The 22,128-nt window shown below is 40.9% G+C and overlaps 1 long non-coding RNA gene across 8 annotated transcripts in view; it reads left to right on the top strand.

Annotated features, from left to right (window-relative positions):
• LOC109496209 overlaps positions 1-21,412 on the top strand; it is a 198,658-nt gene extending 177,246 nt beyond the window's left edge. For 3 of the 8 annotated variants that reach the window (XR_006592475.1, XR_006592480.1, XR_006592481.1), the window contains 7 exons: positions 8,675-8,852; positions 12,343-12,602; positions 14,802-14,860; positions 17,187-18,170; positions 18,248-18,353; positions 20,203-20,399; positions 20,557-21,412. This is a non-coding gene — a long non-coding RNA (uncharacterized LOC109496209). Of the gene's footprint in view, positions 1-8,674; positions 8,853-12,342; positions 12,603-14,801; positions 14,861-17,186; positions 18,171-18,247; positions 18,354-20,202; positions 20,400-20,509 lie in introns of all 8 variants that reach the window. The other 5 variants (XR_006592477.1, XR_006592482.1, XR_006592478.1 and 2 more) reach the window with 5 other exon arrangements.
• The last annotated feature ends 716 nt before the right edge of the window (positions 21,413-22,128 follow it).

Here is a 22,128-nt window from a genome sequence, read left to right as displayed (position 1 = left end):
TGCTCTCCATTCTATTACGTGTTTCTTCTTTTGTTTTGTTTTTTACTTTAAATGAATGGAATTTATGAACATCTGTCATCCCCGGCATGTCCTGTCTCACTAGGCCTTTAATCTCAGAATGGCTATGCACCCCGTCCAATGGACGTTGACCCCTCTATGTCATACCGCAACAGAGTAGTCTCTACTCTTTGTCTTTAATCTTCCGTTCCATGCCATTTATCCACTCCCTTCAGACTGCATCCCAACACTGCACTAAACCATTCATGATAACGTACCAGTGAGCTTCCTCCACCGTGGCAAATCCAGAGATCAACCGTTAATCTTCATTTTATCTGACATCTGCAGAATTTGACACAGTTGGTAAGGTCTCCTTGTTGAAACGCTTCTTTAATTGCCTTCTAGAGAGCTCTGCCTTCTAGTTCTCTTCTCAGGTTGGTGTCCCTCACTGTCCCTTTGCATTGGTCCTCATGTTACTGACTTCTTAGTGTTGAAGTGATGCAGTGCTCAGTGCACAGAATTTTTCTCTTCTCCATAGACATTCACACCCTAGTATCACTAGTCTCATGAATTTAAATACAATTTATACACATATAAGTTTTTATATCTACCCTGAGTCCTCCCCTGACTGGCAGAGTCATTTATCCAACTGCCTGTACAGTATCTTTACTTTAATAGTCAATATCAAACCATATACATCTCAACTATTTTCTCCCTCATATCTGACCGAAAAAATACCCTTCTACTTCTTGGTTACTGACTAAATTCATCTGCTCAGGTTACCGTACAAAATATCATAGACTAGGTACTTTGAATGACAGAAATTTATCTCTCACAGTTCCAGAGGCTGGGAAGTCCAAGATCAAAGTGTCAACTGATTTGATTTCTGGTGAGGGCCTTCTTTCTGGCTTATAGATGGCTGCATTCTCACTGTGTCCACACATGGCAGAAACAAAGCCTTTTCCTCTTTTCAAAGGACACCAGCCCTTTGGGATGAAGACTCCACTCTTATGACCTCATTAGCTAGCCTTAATCATCTTCTTTAAGGCCCTGATTCCAATACAGCCACACAGTGAGGGTTAGGTTAGGGCTTCAACATATGACTTTTGGGAGGACACAATTCAGTTCATAACAATGACATTTTCATTCATCTAAGTGCTTGATCAAAATACCTTAGAATACCCTTGGCTTCTTTTTCGTTTGTTTCTTTTATATTCTATATGCAATCTGTCAGCGAGTTCTTCTGGCTTAACCCTTAAAGATGTTTCTAAAGTCTGCAGCCCTCTCACTACCATGCCTGCTATGCCAGCTGCCATAATTCTCCATGTAGGAAGAGCCTCTTTGCTTCTGTTCTTGCCCATCTCTCTGCTGTTCCTTCATCACACAGCAGCTGGGGTCACCACTGGAAAAGGTAAGCAGGATGATAGCATTCTTCTCAACACTCTCCAGTGGCTTCCGATCTCACTGAAAGTAAAAGTCAAGCCCTTACAATGAACTCGCACTCTCTACAATCCAGCTGTCTGTGCCTCGATGATCTCAATCCTACCAACCTTGCCTTTTCTTTATTGCTATTTCCTGAGCATCTGAACCAAGCCCCCACATTAAGGATCTATGGTTTGCTGCACCATCCATCAGAAACATCCCCATACTCACACCCTCAGAAATCCCCTGATAGCTTTAAATAAAAAGACTAACTCTCAACATTTCCTTTCCCCCTTATCATGTTTATTTTTCCCCACATCACTGATACTTATTTGTTATTTGTTGTGTTATCCCATAATTAGAATGTAACCACCATGAAGGCGTAGTTTATTTCTTTTGTCTTACTACCTGCTTTATCCGCACCACCTAGATTACATGGCACACGATTGATGCTTCATAAATAACAAGGAATTAATAAATGTATTATAGGAGTAGCTATTCACAATCCTGCTTGGTACGTATGGTGGAATGAGTTGACCCCTACATTTTTAAGCATGCGCTCCTCTGTAAGAGGAGATCAGCAGAAGGTCCACGACACAGAGTGAACTATGATGGTTAATGTTCATCCATCTAGCTCACCTAATATTGGTTTTCTCATCTTTTTCTTCTTATTTCTTGATTCTTTTTAATGGAAACTTGGGACCTGCTTCATGAGGGGCTGCTAGCTATTTGCAATTTTAAAATAGAAATGGAAAAAGAGAAAACTTGTCTGAAAGGATATATTGCTCATGCCGGGTCTAAGCTATGAGAGGGATAGTAAAGCTGGGGAGGAGTCAAGGTCATACTTTGAGTCAATTATGCTAAAGAAAGAGTCAGAAAGGCAGTGACAGCCAATAACAAGGAAAAATAACCCCTAAAAGTGACCGGCCAGATGTCAGTATGTGAAAGCCACTGTTCCACTGTCCAAGAAAGGCAGGCTTCTCTGAATCCAACACAGAAAATAGATTATTTTGGTGCTATCCTGAAAAATGAGAGAGAAATGACTCACTCGTCTTTTGGAATGGTGTTAAATGAATGTAGAGATTTGCACCACCTGTTTAGAAAGGGAAAACAATGAATACTGCCAACTGACCAGGAAGACCATTAGTGTTGTCTTCCTTTAACATAGAGAGCACCTAGTTGCTGCAGACCAGTGCCAGTAGGTCACAAATTACTGTAGGTAGATGTCTGTGAATCTTCCCTCGATGCTGGATTTGTGGAAACACGTTCCATAGATTTAGAAGATGGATTACAATTCTCTCCATCTTCCCTTGAGAAATGTATACAGCTAAGGAGTAAGGCAGTCAAAGCAAGTGTCTACCACAGCTCCAGAACAGACATTGGGGGACATGAAGAAGACAAGTCTAATATGTAACTGACATGTCTTGGTGAACAAACAAACATATCCTTTCTTATCTTTAAATGCATGTGACTTCTGGATCAGTTAATCTCCCCTCTGGCTATCCTGGACATATCTTCAAGCAGAGTGACAAGAGGTAGTGAATTTTGACAGTCCAAGAATATTCCTGCATGGAAAGGTGGTGTGCATCTTTCTCCTATTGGTTTTTGAAACGTATCCTGGATTGTTGTTCCTTCAAATAGGTCCTTCCATACCATCCAGGGAGCCCTTGAAGGCGGACATTTTATCTTATTCCTGTTTGCAAATTACATCCCTGGCACAGACTAAGTATACCAGGGTACTCACAATGTCTGTTGAATATAAATTCAATGAATGTGGATGTCCAAAAACTGTGGATCTCCAAACATTTATTGAATAAAGGAAAAAATGAGTTTAGCATTTATTGCACATAAAGTATGTGCATCCCTACTCTTCCCCACCTGCAAGCCATGATTTGCCTCCATTTCCAGAATCAATCACCATGTGACATACACTTTACTTGTTTATTTGTCTTCTAGCACACTCCTAAATGACAAACTCCATTAGAAATTGATGAATGCAGTCTATCGTATTAATAGAACTATGTAGAAAAATTTTGCAACATCCCCCCTGATGAGAAATATATTTGACAAAATTCAACACCCATTCGTGTTAAAACATCAAATAAAATATAAATTGGTAGATACACCTTTAACATAATAATAAGTACCTTGCCCCCCGAACTGACATCGTATTTAATGGGAAACACTATAGGCTGTATCATCTTGTCCACTAAAGTTAGGAGAAATACACGGTTACCTACTATCACCCCTATTATTTAGCAGAACATTTAAGGCATGATTAGCCAACACAATGAGATAAAAGGAAACAATTAGTGGCATTTGGTTCGGAAAATAAGATGTAAGTCAATCATTATTTACTAACGATACGGTGAAAAATCAGGGAAGTTCTCCTTTTCTCTTTTGTACCCTCTGCTGTCAGCACACCCACACGAGGCCTGGATCTTTAGAGCAAACCACTCCTATTTGGCTTGCCAGTGACAGTGGAAAAGGGCCAGGATGCCACTTTGCTTTGAAGCCCTAACTGCCTGCCCAAAGTTAATTTGCTTCCCCTAAATTGAAGGCTATCACACATCCACCTGATTGCACAATTTGCCAATTAGCCCTCGTGAGGGCAGATCTGCCAGTCAGTGTAAGGAAATGAATGGGGAAAGCTAAGATTCCCGGATGCTCACCCAGAAAACTTCATATCAGCTGCATAACAAGTGGCTCTCAAAGGGCTCTAAATTTCTACTGTAACAAATTACTACAAACTTAATAGCTTAAAACAACACACATGTATTATCTTATAGTTCTGGAGGGCAGAAGCGTGAAAGGAGAAGGCAGGGCTAAGATCAGGTGTCCACAGGGCTGCATTCCCTCTGGGAGCTCGAGGGGAGAATCCCTGTCCTTGCGTTTTCCACCTACTGCAAGAGCTACACGGGTCCTGACTAGTGGCCCTTTCCTCCAACTTTGAAGCCAGCAAGGTCCTTCTCACACTGACTTTTCTCCGGTTCTCTATCTTCTGCTTCCTTCCTCCACATATAAGGGCTCTTACGATGACATTGGGCCCACCCCAATAATCCAGGCTACTCCCCTCGTCTCGAGGTTTGCTGATTAGCAACCTTAATTTCACCTGCAACCTTAATTCCCCTTTCCACGGAGCCTAACATATGCAGATGCTAGAAATTAGGACACAGACATCTTTGGAGGACCATTATTCGGCTTACCACAGGCTCTTAGATGAGAGGCCCCTAATTTTATAAATCAGGAATCTGAGATAAATAAAAATGAGCTGACCTGCCTCAAATCACATAGCTAACTCTAATCTTGGCTGGGTATGGATGAGAATTTAAAACGCCCATCTCTCAGACCGGATCAGTCTTCACAGAGCAGACACACACACATCATATACTTTAGTCCTCCCTCCATTAAAAAGAATAACTTAGGGGCCTCTGCGTGGGGCAGCCAGTTAAGCGTCCAACTCTTGGTTTCGGTTCAGGTCGTGATCTCACAGTCCGTGAGTTTGAGGCCCACATCAGGCTCTGTGCTGGCAGAGATTCTGTCTCTCTCTCTCTCTCCCCCTCCTGTGCACTCTTTCTCTCTCTCTCAAAATAAATAAACTTTAAAAATTTAAAAATAAAAAGAATCCCTTACTCCATTTGTAGTATATAGACCATTTTCAAAGTGCAATACACCATATGGAAATGCTGCACGCTTTTTTATTTCTAAATTCAAAACACAACGCCTAATAATATTTTTAGTATACCGGGTGGCAGTGAAGATGACAGCAAGCACAAATTATGGAATTGAAGTCTTCATGACTATTACTGCCAGTGTAACAAATCTGAGCCCTGAGACCAGAAGGAAGTTGTTCTTCTATGAAACACACGTTGAACCTGCACATGTCTGAGGGAACTCCTGTCACAGCCTTGAAACTGGGTGTTTGATCTCCAGGTTCAAATTCGAGCTGACACTGCAGTTACTCTCTCTCTCTCTCTCTCTTTTTAATTAATAACTGGGCTTCTTTTTCTTGAAAAGGTCAGCATTCAGTAATATCATTAAGAGACATCTCTTTTTCGGTGAGGCAGCGGGGAATGTTCGCTCTCGGAGCCATAGAAATTAGGGAACTGAAGAGGTCAACGTATTTGCCAATGTCACACTCAGGACTGCCTTACATGGAAGCTCTTTCGTGATTTGTTCTGTTCTATTTTGACTCCAGAAGAAAAGACGCTGTCAACCCCATATAGAAGGCGATTCCACTTTTCTAGTTACACGGTGCTCTTTTCATCTAATTTCTTCTCATTTTATTATAACCCAGTGCTCTTGGTTATTATCTTTCACTTCCATTCATACATTGCCCCGTGAACTTATCCAGATAATTTGATCTGCTGAAAGAACCAATTAGCTTCTGTATTCTCTAAAGAGGTCTCCCGCCTCTTTGGAGAAAGAGGAGGCAGGAGGAGGAGGGAATTAGAAGACTGATTCCATGGTGGAGTTTGGAGCCTGAGGTTAGAAGAAACAGGATTGTTCTCTCAAGAATAATCTGCTCAGGGGTGCCTAAGTGGTTCAGTTGGTTAGGCATCTGACTTCAGCTTGGGTCATGATCTCGTGGTTCATGAGTTCAATCCCTGCATCAAACTTTGTGCTGAGAGCTCAGAGTCTGGAGCCAGCTTCAGATTCTGTGTCTCCCTCTCTGTCTGCCCCTTCCCCCTCATTCTCTCTCTCTCTCTCTCTCTCTCTCTCTCTCTCTCTCTCTCAAAAATAAACATTGGGGCGCCTAGGTGGCTCAGTAAGTTAAACACCCGACTTCAGCTCAGGTCATGATCTCCAGGTTCATGAGTTCGAGCCCCACATCGGGTTCTGGGCTGACATCTCAGAGCCTAGAGTCTGCTTTAGATTCTGTGTCTCCCTCTCTCTCTGCCCCTCCCCAGATCGTGCTGTGTGTGTGTGTGTGTGTGTGTGTCTCAAAATAAATAAAAACATTAAAAATTTTTTAACTAAATAAACATTAAAAAAAAGAATAATCTGTTCATTCCTGCCCCAGTGCTGACTTGGATTCCATACCTATGACTCCTTGAAAATCTCAGGCTCTCAGACAAGGAGGATTGAAAGGATGCTACTGGGCTACTGGAGAAAAGTCAAACAACATAATTCTGCTGCAAATCCTGAGGTCCTTTTCTATGCACCAAAGATTTTATGATGATAATATATAAAGTACACAAAAAAATTGTAACCATGTGTGTTGATGGATGTGAACCAAATATATCGCAGTGATCATCTTGCAATATACACATATATTGAATCATCGTGTTGTGCACCTGAAACTAAAATAATGTTATATGTCAATTATGTAACAATTAGAGATATATTTTATATACAATATATAATACTAAAATATAAAAATAAATTTGTATACATACAAAATATTAGAAACAAAGGAAAATAGACATCAATTCCAACATCAGCAAGGGGAAGGAAGAGATAAGGAACAGAGACAGCTTTATTGGAAAAAAAAAAGCCGTTTGAAGGTCATGATTGGTTTTTCATTGTCATCCCAGTACTGAATAGTGTGGGGAACCTTGAGTGTAATACTAAGAAGTGTGACTTTTTTTTTTTCTATCTGGAAAGGAGGTATGACTTAACAGATGGAAAAGAGACTTTGTAGTCATATAAACTTTGGTTTGAAAATCACGGTAATACTCGGTAGCTGGGGGAGGTTTCAAAAGGTATTTAACTATTGTTAGCCTCAGTTCCCTCACTAGGAAGGATAGTGGGTAACAGTGTCCAGATTATAGACTTGTTTTGTCAGTAAGATAAGAAACTATCCAGATACGTGGAAACACCCAGCATGAATCGTGCAAATCTCCAAACACTTAGCTCCCAATTCCACATGATCATATCAAATCTTATGAAAACATTTGTCAGATCGAAATAAGGGCTCTTCAGCGTGGGCTTCAAACCATCCACAGCCTGGTGCCTATCTACTGCTCCAATTCAGAGACGTAAGACTATTTACTCATTCATTCAACAAATAGTGATAGAACATCTAGCATGAGTAAGGTACTCCATCAAATGTTAGGTGAGTAAACTTTATTCTGATGGGAAAAGATGGTGGAGATGGAATTTTATAGATTTAGATTTTCATTATTCCAGTTTATTTTCCAAAATAAATATGTATTAGTCTATAATTATTTTTCAAAACCATACCAGGTCCATATTATCCCTCTTTTATTGGTGAAGACAGAAAGGCTCAGGGAATTAGGTAAATTTCTCAAAATAGAACAGGATAAGGAAAATGCAAGCAGAATTTGAATTACAAAGTTTTAAAGTGTGTAATTTTTGTTTTGGTTTCTCCAATGTTTTTTTATCTGTGTCTTCTCTAATTAGTTCTGATAAAGAAATTTGTGTTTTCAAAAATATTTTTATTAAGGTGACATTTAACCAAACATTGAGGAACACTTGTTTTTTTTCTCCTCTGTGCCCCCATAAAGGAATTTCCTGCCTTAGCCAGAAAACATTGAATGATACAGTTGAGCAATGTAGTTCCTGAATCTTTGTAATTATTTTCTGGCCTGGAGTTTTTCTCCTTGGGAGGTTCAGAAGCATTATTTATACATGACATTTTGAGGTTGGTAACCCTCTTCACAAATTTTCTTTCCTTCCAATGTCAAGGAAAAGAAAATCTCTTTGCATACTTTTTTTTCCCCTTAATCTCAAGAACTCTTCAGACATGTAATCAATTTTGATCCATTTGGAGAGCACTACATCCATTGAGAAAACATGGTTTCTCTGACCTCTGTAGCAATTGCCCCAATTTTCCCACCAGAACCAAGGAAGATCTTAATGACATCAAACTCTTATCAAAATGTTCTCACTCATTATGTTAGCCAGGCTGAGCAGTGGCCTAATTGTTCTGGAGTTTGCTTTGTTTTGTTTTGTCGTCTTTTCTCCTTGGGCTCTAGTGTAGACTGAGATAGTCCTGCTTCTCAGAACCAAGGGCATGAATGACAAACCAAAGGATCAGAATATGCCCCACATTATTCTCAGGAGACTGTTTCTCCTCTAGGAGTCTCCTAAGTTGGAATCTTTTCTCCTAATTGTAGCTCTGAGGCAGCACATTTGACCAACACACAAAGCTGTTGGATCTCCTAAGCTCTGGCTCCTTCTCAGTTTTCCTCAAGTGTTGTCTTTCCCCAGATGTTTAGGGATTCCAAGTTGTATGTTAATTTTTGTATGTGAAGTTTCCCATCAGACCGCCTGATGCATCTCTCTGCAGTGTCGGCTGGAGGTAACCACAGAATGTGGCTCTGAGGCTGTCTTCACTGAGAACACTATGTGTCCGAGAGTGACCGCCAACCAATCTTTCCTGGAGCGACCAGTCATCCAGGGTACTGTCTCTTATATGTGACACAAGCTCCCACACCCTTTGCTTGCACCTGCAGGCAAACATCCAGGTGAGGTTATGTGGCTGTATGGTCAAGGGCCAAGCTATTCCTATGGGCCAAACGAGTGCATTGCTTTGCTGGTTGCCACGGAGTTGGTTCTTACTCTGAGTCTAGGTCACTCCCAGGTGTGCAAACTTTTGCTGCCAACCTCAAACTTGTTATCAGACCTCCTTCGGTGTTTTTCGCTGTGGTTTCCATTTTCAATTCTATGTTGTCTATTTCATGTCTTTCAGGGTTTTTTCATGGTTCCCAGTACCTGAATGACTCTTTTGCCAGCATGATGTTTATGGATTTATTTATTTATGTGCCATTTTTGTCATTTTGCATTTGGAGCAAGAGAAGAAGCTATGATATATTTCAGGCTGCCATCTTAAACAAATGAATCGCATATGCCCTCTATATGCTCAAGAATCCACAAACATCACTGACAAACATTGACAATTATTCCACTATTTGCTTTTGCCCTTAGCAAATTGGGTAGTTGAAACCATGTCTGTCTTTAGGTCTATTCCAGGTTGATCTCCAATCTGTTATCAGAAGAAAAACAAAAATGAAGCTGGCCATAGTCTCTCATTTTCATAAGAATTCCCCCTTAGAAATATTCAGTAAAAAAAAAAAAAAAATTAAATGTAAAGGAGAGTTTAAATTGTAGGAAGCTGAGACAACCCAAAAGATCAAACTGTGTAATGAGACTCAAGAATCAGAGATTTTTATCTACTACCAGACCTTACTAATGTCTTCAAGAATAAAAGTTGTCACAAAAACACAGGCAGAGCAGGGAAAGGCCCAGGCCCCCAGTGCTACTTCCCAGGCCCTTTCTGCCTACATCAGATGAGTTATGGCCCAGGTTGACTGATGTGGTTTCTAAGTAAAATGTCACTAACTCTCAAAGCTCTTTCACTTTATACTCAGAGACTTACCTAGTTTATCCAACCTCTTCCAGGGAGGCACCTCTCATGAATCCATGCATCCCAGATTTGTTTGCTATAAACAAACCTAGACAACCAGGCACATTCTACTAAAAACATTCCTTAGATAAGTATTCTGCCAGCAGGAGCCACTGTTTGATTGACAGGAGGTCTAGTATTAGTAGGTTAAAAGGCAATTAGACTGGGGCACAAGGCTTCTTTCTCAGGAATGTCTCTTCCCAGTTGCCCCTCCACCACTCCCTCCATAAAAGGAGTAAATGGGTTGACTTGCTGCTCATCTCTTCCCTTCCCAGCAAACAGTCAACATGAAATCAGTTTTATCTCATGTGGGCCACTGTCGCATTCAATTCTAATTCAGCAGGTGTAGAAAGAACCTAAATTGTTACTGTTTTTTTTTAATTCTTTCCTCAAATCCCCTTGAAAATTCAAATAAAAAGTACAGAAATAGAGCAGTTGTGAGAATCATTCTTTATCTACATAGAACATATTTTTCTTTAGTTTATCTTTTTTAAAAATGTTTTGAAAAGCATCTCATTGGCTATTCCCTCCTAACATATTATGCCACTAAATGTGTGGAATCTTAGTTTTTAGAATTTCACCCTTAAAAATTACGGTTTTAATGTTTAGTAAGTAGCACACTTACATAGAGAAAAACTGGTAATTCTCATAGTAAGATGTAGAAAATAGTTTCCATGTTGTTTGCTAAGTCCTATCCTTTGCTAGTGCCTACCTGGAACATTGTATTGAGAAGGATTCGCAAGTTAGTTATAGATTTAACAACAACCAAAAAAACTCTATGGTTAATTGATAATTTGGGTCATGGGCATGGATCTTACCATTCATGATCTAAGCTATCATTAGACATAGTAACTTACGATTAAGTTGCAGTGACAAATCTGGGAACAGTTTTGATAGATAAATGACCTGACCCTGTTTGCCTGAGATAGTTCCGATCTTGACCTACTGTCCCCATGTAATTTTTCATAGTAATTTTTAGTATCATTTACTCTCAAAGGTATCCTATAAAGAGGTTATGTTGTATGGCTACCCTAGTAATAGAATGCAAGAAACTGAATGAGGAGGCATTAGATTGAGGCTCTTGTTAGGAATCTACATAAGAGGTTACAGAAAATAAGATTTAATAAGAGACCTTAGGGACAGTCAAATGTGGAGAGATGTGAGGATTACTGTGATAAAGGGTTGCCTGCATGAGTCTTTAGAGCCTCTCAAACTTGAGATCCCGGTTTAAATATCCTATTTCGCTGGGGGATCTGGGTAGCTCCGTTGGTCAGCACAGAGCCTGGAGCCTGCTTCAGATTCTTTGAGTCCCTCTCTTCGCCCCTCCCCTGCTCACACTCTCTCTGTCTCTCAAAAATAAAATAAATGTAAAAAAATAAATAAGTAATAAATAAGTAAGTAACAAGTAATAAATAAGTAAATAAGTAAATAAGCAAGTAAGTAAGTAAATAAATAAATAAATATCCTATTTCACTGACTGGGTAACCAAAACTCAGAGAATGAGAGTTTAATTTAATTATTCAGTTGCACAGCTTGTTTTTGGCACATCTACTGATTCCCAGATCAATGTCTCTTTCACATACAGCATGCTTATAACACCATTTTCTATCATTTGTCTTAAGAAGCTGTGGTGGGTTGATGAGTGTCCCCTACAAATTTCTGCTCACCCAGAACCTCACAGTGTGACCTTATTTGAAATAGGGTCTTTACATACAGATAGCTAACAGACATATGAAAAGATGCTCAATATCACTCATCATCAGGGAAATGCAAATCAAAACCATGATGAGATACGGCCTCATACCTGTCGGAATGGCTAAAATTAACAACATAGGAAACAACAGATGTTAATGAAGATGCAGAGAAAGGGGAATCCTCTTATACTGTTGATGGGAATACAAACTGGTGCAGCCTCTCTGGAAAACAGTATGGAAATTACTCAAAAACTTAAAAATAGAATTATCCTACAAATCCAGAAATTGCACTAGTAGGTATTTACCAAAAGGATACAAAAATACTGATTTGAAGAGACACATGCAGCCCAATGTTTATAGTAGCATTATCAACAATAACCAAACGATAGGAAGAGCTCAAATGATGTCCATCCACTGATGAATGGATAAAGGAGTTGGTATATATTCGTTACACACATACATACACACACAATGGCATATTACTCAGCCATAAGAACAGAGAATGGAATCTTGCCATTTGCAATGATGTGAATGGAGCTAGAGTGGATTATGCCAAGCAAAATAAGTCAGTCAGAGAAAGACAAGTACCATATGATTTCACTCATTACATGGAATTTAAGAAACAAAACAGATGAACGCAAAGGAGAAAGAAACAGGTAAACCATAAAACAGACTTTTAACTATGGAGAACAAACTGAGGGTTTATGGAGGGAAGGTGCAGGGTGGGGGTGGGGGGCTGGATGGGTGATGGGTACTAAGGAGGGTATTTGTTGTGATGAGCATTGGGTATTGTATGTAAGTGATGAATCACCAAATTCTACTCTTGAAACTAATATTACACTGTATGTTATTTGACAGGAATTTAAATAAAAACTTGAAACTAAAAAAGAAAAAGAAATAGGGTCTTTGCAGATGTAATTAATCTCAAAATTAAATCATCCTGAGTTTGGAGTGGGTCCTCAATCTAATGACTGGTGTTCTTAGAGGGAGAGAGAACACAGAAAGACACAGACACCACACAAGGGAGAATGCCATGTGACACCCACGTGAAGATCAGGATAGTGCATCTACAACCAAAGAATGCCAAGAATGGAAGACAGCCAGAAATTAGGAGACAGGTATGGGACAGATTCTCCCTCACCATCCCCTGAAGGAACCAATCCTTTTAACACCTTGGTTTTAGACTTCTGGCCTCCTATCCTGTAAGACAATACATTTCTGTTGTTTTAAGCTATCCAGGCTGTGGTCCTTATTACAGCAGCCCTAGGAAACTAATGTACCAGCTCTTCTCATTCACGTAGATTTCATAAGGTCATTAAATTGCAATCTTTAGAGGGCAAGGATGAGATGATGTTGGTTCATGTGTCTTTTCTTTCATGGAGGAATGAATTTCAGTAGTTTTTTGATGGTACAGCTAGAAACACAGAAAAGCCTGAATCCTGCTGCATAATTTATCTCTACTTTCTCCATCCTCTCTCCAGCCCCCAAAACCTCCACCCCAACCAAAGACAGTTTCTTGGAGAGCTGTATATAAAAGAGCCATTGTCACATGGAAAACAAAGTACTACTTTATTTAGTGGCATAGCACCATGCAATTCCTAGAGCAAAGCTCCAATAAAACTTGAGTAAAGTGTATATATCAAGTTTGAGGCTTAGGTGGGACCTTCTGATTCCCTCCTTCCTTTGAGTCGTGGGATAGAAAGGCAGACAAATTATAGACTCCGACTGAAGGAGCAATTCCTTTTTCTTGGAGAGGAATGAGGAACTCAGTGGTAAGGGGTAGAATCTTCCTACCATGGAAAAGAATACAACAAGGTCTTTTCCCTTCTGCTCTTCAAATTGAACCAGTGCCTTGCATGTAGTTGGGCACTCAATAATTGCCTATGGAAATACAAAAATCACTTCAAATGATGCACATAAAATATGTCACTGCTATCCATTTATTGGACCCAGTGTGGTCTCACTTTTGCTTAGATAAAAGGGAAATCTCAATGTGCTTTTATGTCTGTTTATTCATGTAAGCATATATAAAGAGACTATTAAATTGCAGTTTTTTTGATGGGCACTGGATATCCAAAGATGAGTGTAAAATAGTTTATGGAGGTCAGAATCCAATGGGAGGAGCACCTGGGTGGGTCAGTTAAGTGTCTGACTTTGGCTCAGGTCATGATCTCACAGTTCACGAGTTCTAGCCCCATGTCGGGCTCTGTGCTGACAGCTCAGAGACTGGAGCCTGCTTCAGACTCTACGTCTCCCTCTTTCTCTGCCCCTCCCTTGCTTGTGCTGTCTTTCTCAAAAATAAATAAAAAACATTTTAAAAAAAAGAATCCAATGGGGATATGTATAGAAAAAAAAAGCAAAGAACTACGATACTTGTGATAGATATCATTCTATGGGTATGTTCAGCCTTCCAGAGATGCACAGGGGAGATATATCTAACTCTGAAAGCCAGGGGAAGGAAGACTGGGAAAGATGATATCTGAGATGGGTCTTGAATGACACATACAAAGTTTGATCAGAAGAATAAAGGACAGAAGGTAAAATATTTGAGGCAGAGGAGCGTTTCCATGAAATCTCATAGAGAGGAGACAGGGTTGGGTAAATAGAGGAGCCACACTCTCTGAAACACTGGGTGTGTGTAGAGGAAATAGATGAGGTTAGAATGGCAGGCAGGGGTCCTTGAGGGTCAGGAGTGGCAGAACTGCATATCTCAAACTGAAGATTCATGACATCCATGATGATGACATCGTCAAGCAAAGGCTAAGTGAAGTTATGTTTGGCATATTCTGATGGAAGAGATTCACTTAAAAAGTACAGTGTTACTTACCCAAAAAGTTAATTTTAATACATATTTATGATCAATAAACTATACAGAAATAATTCACCTATTTTATTACTAAAATTTATATCAGAATGAATTGGCTAATGTTCTAAACACATTTAACGAAATATTATCGCTCATGGTACAGTAATCCTCGAAGGCAAGAACCATTATAATCTCCATTTTACAGATGGGGAATCTGAGGTACGGGGAGAGGTTACATATCTTGCCCAAAATGACACACCTGGTCAGGGCAGGATTCAAACTCAGGCTAAGTCAGGATCGCGTTCACTTATACCAGTGCGTTGCCATGTCATTAATGATGGACTGCCAAGACGCGCGTGATGTAGGTGCCCCACCGATTTGGGGTTTAGTTGGGACTGAAACCCAGGATATAAAATCAGGGGTGGCTCTACCAGACTGAGAGAAGTCCTAAGCGAAAGCCACACATGAAATAACTTGTTTTCCTCTACCTCTACTTGTTCATTTTCTGCAGAGCCTGATCCAAATACCCTGCTCTTGTCATATTCTTTGTCGCTTGCAGACAGTTTTGCGGTAGGATAACCTCATCTTAGTAGTCACTAAACGAATGGGTCCTTGCTTTTTCAACCAGTTTATGTTGTTTATGAATTGCTATATCATCTTGGACTGGAGTCTGAGTTCTCATACCTTTCATAAACAAACCACTCTACGTGTGTGACTCACGCATGAGGCGAGTATGGCTGAGTTCTGATGGGGTGAAATCACTTGTGGCATGATAGGTCTAAGCACATGGATATCCCACGCCCCGTAGAGCACATACCAGCTTTTATGTGCTCTATGTGACTATCCGGCAATGGGTCTTGCAACAGATTCTGCAGATGCCATACCCCCATATGCAATGCCTTTCCTTATAAATGGCCAAGGCAGTCACAGAGTCCTTGAGGCTGAGGTCCTTGTTAAAGGCTGCTCAGCTTCAAATTTCAGCTCCATTTTGTTAGCTGTTAGCTTCGACAAACCGCTGATGTTCCCAAGCCTCAGCTGCCTCCTCCGAAGATAATAGTGCCTAGGGATTTTTTTGAGGAACCAAGCTGATAATGCATGCAAAATCCTTGCTGTAGTCCCTGGCTTATCTAAGCACTTCACAAACATTGGCTACTATCATCATCATTATTATAAGTGGCTGAAATCCAAATACATTTATATCGTGTTGATTACTAGTCTGCACTTAGGGCTGAAATAGGAACATAAAATTTCGCAATAATGAAGTGTCCCAGATTTCCAAGTAAGTCAGGGAGGTGTTCATTGTAGTCTGGTTTGAAAATCTGGATGTGTGATGGTTGGCTCTCTCATGGTAGCAAATCTTGTAGGTCGGTTTACTTCACATGCATCCCTAACTATACCTTCTTCCACTATTGAAGGTAAGGGGACTCATACTTTATTTCCTAGCCCAGTGTTGAGATTGAAATAGGAGTCTTCTATAAAGAACTTCCTTTCCTAAATTAAAAGGCAAAGCCCACTTACTGTCCAGATCTTGGTTTCTAATGCCATTCCAGTAAAAGAGAAAAGGGCTCCCAGGAGAAATGGCTTATTCTAGGATTGGAGTACAAAGAATACAAGATGGGCATGAAGAACCTTGTGCCAAAAAGTAGGGAAGTGCTCAAAACAACAATGGGGGTGTATCAAAGGGACACAGGAGTGAACTGAAGAAGCTCCCAGCAGCCAAAGCTAAAACAATTTGAGAAAAAAAAATGCACAAGGTAACATTGGATTATAACCCAAGGCATAAAAGAAATGTCAATAAGTGTATATGAACATAAACAAAAGGTTGGTTAAATAAATGAATGGGAAAGGAGAGGCAAATCTCTGGTGCAGAAACTAAATAATGCCATTGTGCCTTCAGCGGTAGGCTTTCATTCCGTAAGTATTTATGTGTTATTATTCACGACAATAATTGTGCAATGTTAAGATTGATTGGTCCCTGTCTCAGCCCAGTTCTTACGTTGAATCTGCTTGTGCCCACCAAGCACAGTTGCAGACATTATTTCTTTCCATACATCCACCATCCATCAATGACCAGGGCTCACCCTTTCTCATGCATGAAGGAGAACTCAAGGACAGTGAGGGTAATTGTTCAGTCAAGAACCAAGCAAAGGGTAAGGCAGACATGGGTATCTGTCCATAGGCAGTCCTGGATGTGCTTTGGACACTAATGACAGCATCATGAGTGTAGCCCCTGAGATGGACAGAACAGTGCTCACTCAAGAGAAACTGAGCCTTCCCTAAATTCTTTTCTTTTCTTATGTTTATTTGTTTTTGAGAGAGAGAGAGAGACAGAGTGTGAGCAGGTGAGGGGCAGAGAGAGAGGGAGACCCAGAATCCAAAGCAGGCTCCAGGCTCCGAGCTGTCAGCACAGAGCCCGATGTGGGGCTCGAACCCACGAACTGTGAGATCATGACCTGAGCTGAAGTCGGACACCTAACCGACTGAGCCACCCAGGCGCCTGAGCCTTCCCCAAATTCTGAGTCTACTCCTCCTATACAGTCCTTCCAGTTCTGAGGCCCTCATCTGGGGCCACACATTCCATCCCCCTTTGCACATTGTCTGTGCACCCTTCCCTTTGACAAAGCCTGGAGAAATTATTTTCTCATGTCACAGATGGAAGCCTTGCTCCTCTCTTCATATATTCCAGAGTTACTGTGCCCACCTTGAGTAATTTCTACCGATCACATTTTAGGATTTTGAATCTCAAAACCATCTTTCTGCTGCCACATCCTTTATTCAAGGCACTCAATGAACAGCCTAGTTTAAAGAGAACCAAATGATGACAGAGCTGGAAACAAAATTAGCTATTTCAAAAGCATTCCACTTCAATCTGTCTTTCCTCCTTCTCTCCCTCCAGTTCTTGAAACATCCACATATTCCCATGATCATAGCGCAAAGCAGAAAGTCTCCAGAGCCTTACGGCAGGCACAGATGAAATGCGGATGCAGACGAAGGAGAGAACACTGTCAGCTTCCGAAGAAACCTTGAAGGATTGGGAGTTGGACACGACCCAGGAAAGGGCACTCCTGGTGGAAAGAGCAGCCTGGAGCCAGGCAGGGAGCAGAGAAGCACACATCCACAGCAACTATAGCTATATGTGGTCAGTGTGTTTGGGCACAGGTCAGAAATTTAGATTTTTCTGACAGTGTGACGAGTGAGGACCTGCTGAAGGTGTCAGACAGGGGTGTGGGGGGGCAGTGATAGAATGGTACTTGCAGAAATGAACTACTATGTATCTGAAGGACAGATAGATGAGAAATGAACATGGAAACAGCAAGACTGGTCCAAAAACTGTGCCACCACATGAGAGGTGACAAAGGGCCTAAACCAGGGCTGTCGCCACGGAAATGGAGAATAGTGTGGTCAACCTGAGGCTACGTAACAGCTGGAACCCCTTACCTGCTCACTCTGTGCCAGATACGGTCTTCCAGTTTTACCTGGATTATTTTGTTTAATCCTCATTACAAGCCAATGGGAGTTATATTGTTATTATTGTATTTTACAGATAAGGAGATTGAGGTTGGATGACAATCACTGGAAAAACCCTGGGCTCTCTCTCTTTTCCTAGCGTAGTCATTGAGATAGCTTCTCTCCAAGAGGGCCACCCACTGTCATTCATTTCCCCCGACTCTAATTGTCATTTCCCATTGAGGTAGAGTCTCTTCATCCAGCCCTTTCACTCCAGGCTGTGCTACGACTCCTTCGGTCACAGAACGTTGTGTGTACCATACTGCCTGTGCAGTCATCGTCAGCCAAAAAACATAGGAAAGACTACCAGTGAGAACCACCTTGCCAAGTTCGCTCAACACGAGAATCATGAGAGATGGTGACTATGCCTGCTGTAAGCCACTGGGTTTTAAGGTTGTCTCTGCAGTAACCGATAACAAAAACATTAATGAGACTTCTTTTGTCTCTCAGAAGTGTTCTGCTGTGGACAAGGCATTGCATGGTTAACCTGCGTTTAGGAAGTATAAACAACCGGGACAACCCAAACTCAAACCCAGGTGTACCTGTGCTTTGAACCGTAAGTTCACTATGTAAGAGAGTAAATGGTGTGTGCATTTAAATTCCCTGGGGAAAATGAGATGTTTTATTAATCTCTTCACACATCAGATTACCAGGCACTCTGTAAGTACTGAATTAAAAAGTGTTTGTTAAGTGAATAATTAAATACATGGATGGGTTAAAGAACGGATGAGAATCTGTGGCCCTTAGTTGGTAAAACAGTTGGGGAGACCATGCACTTTTTTTTTTTTGCAGAAAAATAAGCCAGTGGATACATTTATCAGCTCACCACATGCTCCCACCACCCATTCTTCAGCCTAAGCTTTAACCATTGTGGAGATGAAAGGGTGCAAAAAAAAAATCTAGAATAAAACCTAATATGAGGTTTCAGTAAACTCTAGGGTAGACCTTTTTTAAAAGAATGATCTGATTTTTTTTTCTAAAACAGAAATTATGCCTAGCTTTTATAATGGCTCAGGCCTTCCTCAAGCACTTTTCTCATAAATTTTAACATTAGCATCCTTGGTGCTGCTTAACTGCAGGTAATGTGTTTTTTCAGCCATATTCTTCTCCTAGAGCTCATTAAAAGCTCTCACTCCCGTAATGATTTCTGGGCCTCCAGTCAGACTTATTAGTGTAAGAGGAGCGATAGATGCCTAAATGTCAGGTCTATTTACCGGCTGAAAGGGCTGTTACTGGAGAGGCATTTGTCTTCTGTGGGGACATGCTGACTGTGGCTAGTTAATTCCAGTCTTCCTGATGGGAAACGGTCCTCCTGAATCCAAAACTATTTAGTCCAACCAGGCTCCAGCTTGGCGCACGGCAGTCCGGGTCATGCAACTTCCCAGTGTGTTTTCAACAGAAGGAGTGATTACTGAAGTGGCCTCAGAAACTGCCCGGCAGGCCAGAAATGCCTCCTGGGCAGGCACTAAACGTGCATTTAGCATTTATCCCCCAAACATAAATAAGTGTGGAAAAAGACAAAATAAGGCACAAGAGGTCTGAACGTAGCACCAAGAAGCAACGTGGTTCTTTGTGAGACTGAGGTCACGCAGCAGATGCCGCTGCAAAACAAAAGCCTAATGAACCATTTCAGACGTAGGGAAAGGTGCGGAAAAACAGAACAAAAATCTGTGCACCCAGCACCCACTTTTAGAAGTAAATAATTACATACACCTAAAATAGATGTTTTTAAGGTTCAAAAGAGTCTATGCATTCGAAACGTTGCCTGGCTGTTAAAAATCTAATTAAAAAGCACAGCACAAGGCTTAGCACGATGAATGTCTACTCCTTCTCTTCCCCTCCTTGCAAAATGTGTAAATAAGCTCTCTGGCAGTGAGACTTCCAGACCAAAAGATACGTGTTTGCGGGTAAGTTTGGGACGGTGAAATTGTTATAAGCGAATAAAGCAATTATTACTGTTGTACTTTCCAAATGAAGTAATGTATTCTTACGGGAGATTTATTTTCTCTTTTTTAAGTAAAGATTTTGTACTGAAATGCTTTGGAAAGCTCCCAGGGATAATTCCACTATTCAAGTACAGTCTCACAGATTCTGAGGGTGGAGAATGAATGATAATGAACTCCACTCATTGTGGAGGTTTTTGTAATCTCCTGTTTTAGTTCGAGCATGGGGGGAAAATACGTCCTTGCGAATCTGTAGAGAAATTAGCCAAGTATGTAAAATCAACTGAATCAGACAAGGTAAATAACAAGGACGTAAAAGGGCATAAAAATAATGAGCCACGTTCACTGACCAGCTTTGAGGTGAGAGTCATTGTGCTAAGTACTTCATGGGTATCGATTTGGTTAGCCTTTGTAAGGACTTGGGGTGTTAGGTACTGCGATCCTTTTTTTTTTTTCTTTCAGCCAAGGAAATCCATCATAAGACAGGTTGATATGTCTGGTATCAGAGACGTGGGAAGTGGTAGTGCTGGGTTCAAATCCATGTTTTTAACCACTGTGCCATACCTTGTACCACTCGGAGGATATTGGCAAAGATGGGGATCGCTAGTCACCTAGGAGCAGCTAAGAGATTGCACTAGTCCAACCTCTTCATTTCACAGGTGAGCAAACAGGCTAAATGGGGTAGCACCTCTGCAAGATTACAGGGCTGAGGCTTCGGTTCGGATCCCTGAATCGGACTCATTTCTTCTTTTTCATATGTCCGAAGTAGAGTGGATCGTTTTTCTTCTGAAACCTATTTATCCCACCATATTCCAGACCCATGAGATCCCAGTGTTCTCAACCCTGGCTGCCCTGTGGAGTCATCTGGAGAAGATTTAAAACAAAACACAACGAAAGCTCAACCAGATCAAGAGATTTTTACCGAATTTACAGGTCCACAGCGGCTCTCATTTCTATCTCCTCGACCTTGGATCCAAACCTTCGGCATCTCAGTAAATGGCACAACCAAGTTGCTCAGGCCAGAAACTGGCCAGTTTGAATACTCAGGCCAGTATTTATCCTCGATTCCTCTTTCCCTTCCATCTACAACCAAACCACCGACTTGTGTCAGGCACTGGGTAAATGTTCAATGAAATCAGACATCTATGGTGTGGGTCTTCATTTGGAAGGGCACAATTTTTTAGGTTATATATGTTTGTGTTGTGTACACACACACCCTGTCTGGACTCCTTCTTCTATCCCCACGTGTCTCCTCTCTGAGAGGATCAAATTCAGACTCCAGAGAGAGACCCGGTACTCCGAGTGACATCCTGACCCCATGACGAGAGGGCTTGGGTCGCTTTTGAGCTCTTACATTTCTGTTTTATTCTTCCCACCCATCACTCCTGCCTTTTACATCATTGGCATATCCACAGGTAATTTGTGTGGCCCTGAGAATTCTCTGCTCTGCAAAGAACTGATAGAGAAATGTCCTTTAAAGCAATAATCCCAGCCGTGTTTTAGTCAAGCAAGCAATAAAGGGCTGCCAAGATTGATTAAACAGAGAAGCCAAGCCGCGGCCTCTCCTCAGTCATGAGAGCTGTCTGTCTAGATGACACTGCCCCAGACAAACAGACCCCTCTGACCTTCTACTCCATAGCTTCTGTTTGGTGCTGGGAATAGACCTCGCCGACCCGGGGCTGTGACCACCCACATTAGGGAGAGTCAATGACGGCTAACAACTTAAAAAGTCAGAGAGCCGGAGAAGGACATTTTTCTCTTTTGATGTTCATGAGGTCACATGGCAGGTACGGTTTTTCAAAGTTCATGCCTAAGGAATAAGGTATTCCTAAGGTATTTTTGCCTAAGGAATAAAAAGATCCCAGGGCAGTGCTGTCAACTACAAGCAAATAAGAGCAATATATGGAATTTTAATTTTTCTGGCAGCCGTATTAAAAATAGTAAGGAAGGTGAGATTAGTTTTAATCATAAATTTTATTTGGCCTAATATGTTAAAAAGTATCGTTTTATCAGGGGATAAATATAAAGATTATTAATGCAATATTTTACATTCTTTCCTTATACTAAATCCTCTTTCCACATGTCCGAAACATAATGGATCTTCTCTGCTTCTAAAATCTGTTTGTCTAACCATATTCCAGGTTCAATGTGTATCTTATGCTTATCACACATATCAACTTGGATGCTAAATTTTCAAGATGTTAAGTGAAATGCAGTCACACTGAAACAGTGGTTATATTTAACGGAAAAATATTTTAATTGTTAAAATTATATAAAATTGGAAATTTAGTTCCTTGGTTATACTATCCACAGTTCAAGTGCTTAAAGCCACAGGTAACTTATAGCCATTGTCCTAGACATCACATCTCTGGAGACTAGAATGTGGTT

The sequence above is a fragment of the Felis catus genome, chromosome F2 (assembly GCF_018350175.1).
Source record: "Felis catus isolate Fca126 chromosome F2, F.catus_Fca126_mat1.0, whole genome shotgun sequence".
Taxonomy (NCBI): Eukaryota; Metazoa; Chordata; class Mammalia; order Carnivora; family Felidae; genus Felis; species Felis catus.
The sequence above is the reverse complement of the archived record's forward strand: the minus strand, read 5'-3'. Positions and strand labels throughout refer to the sequence as shown.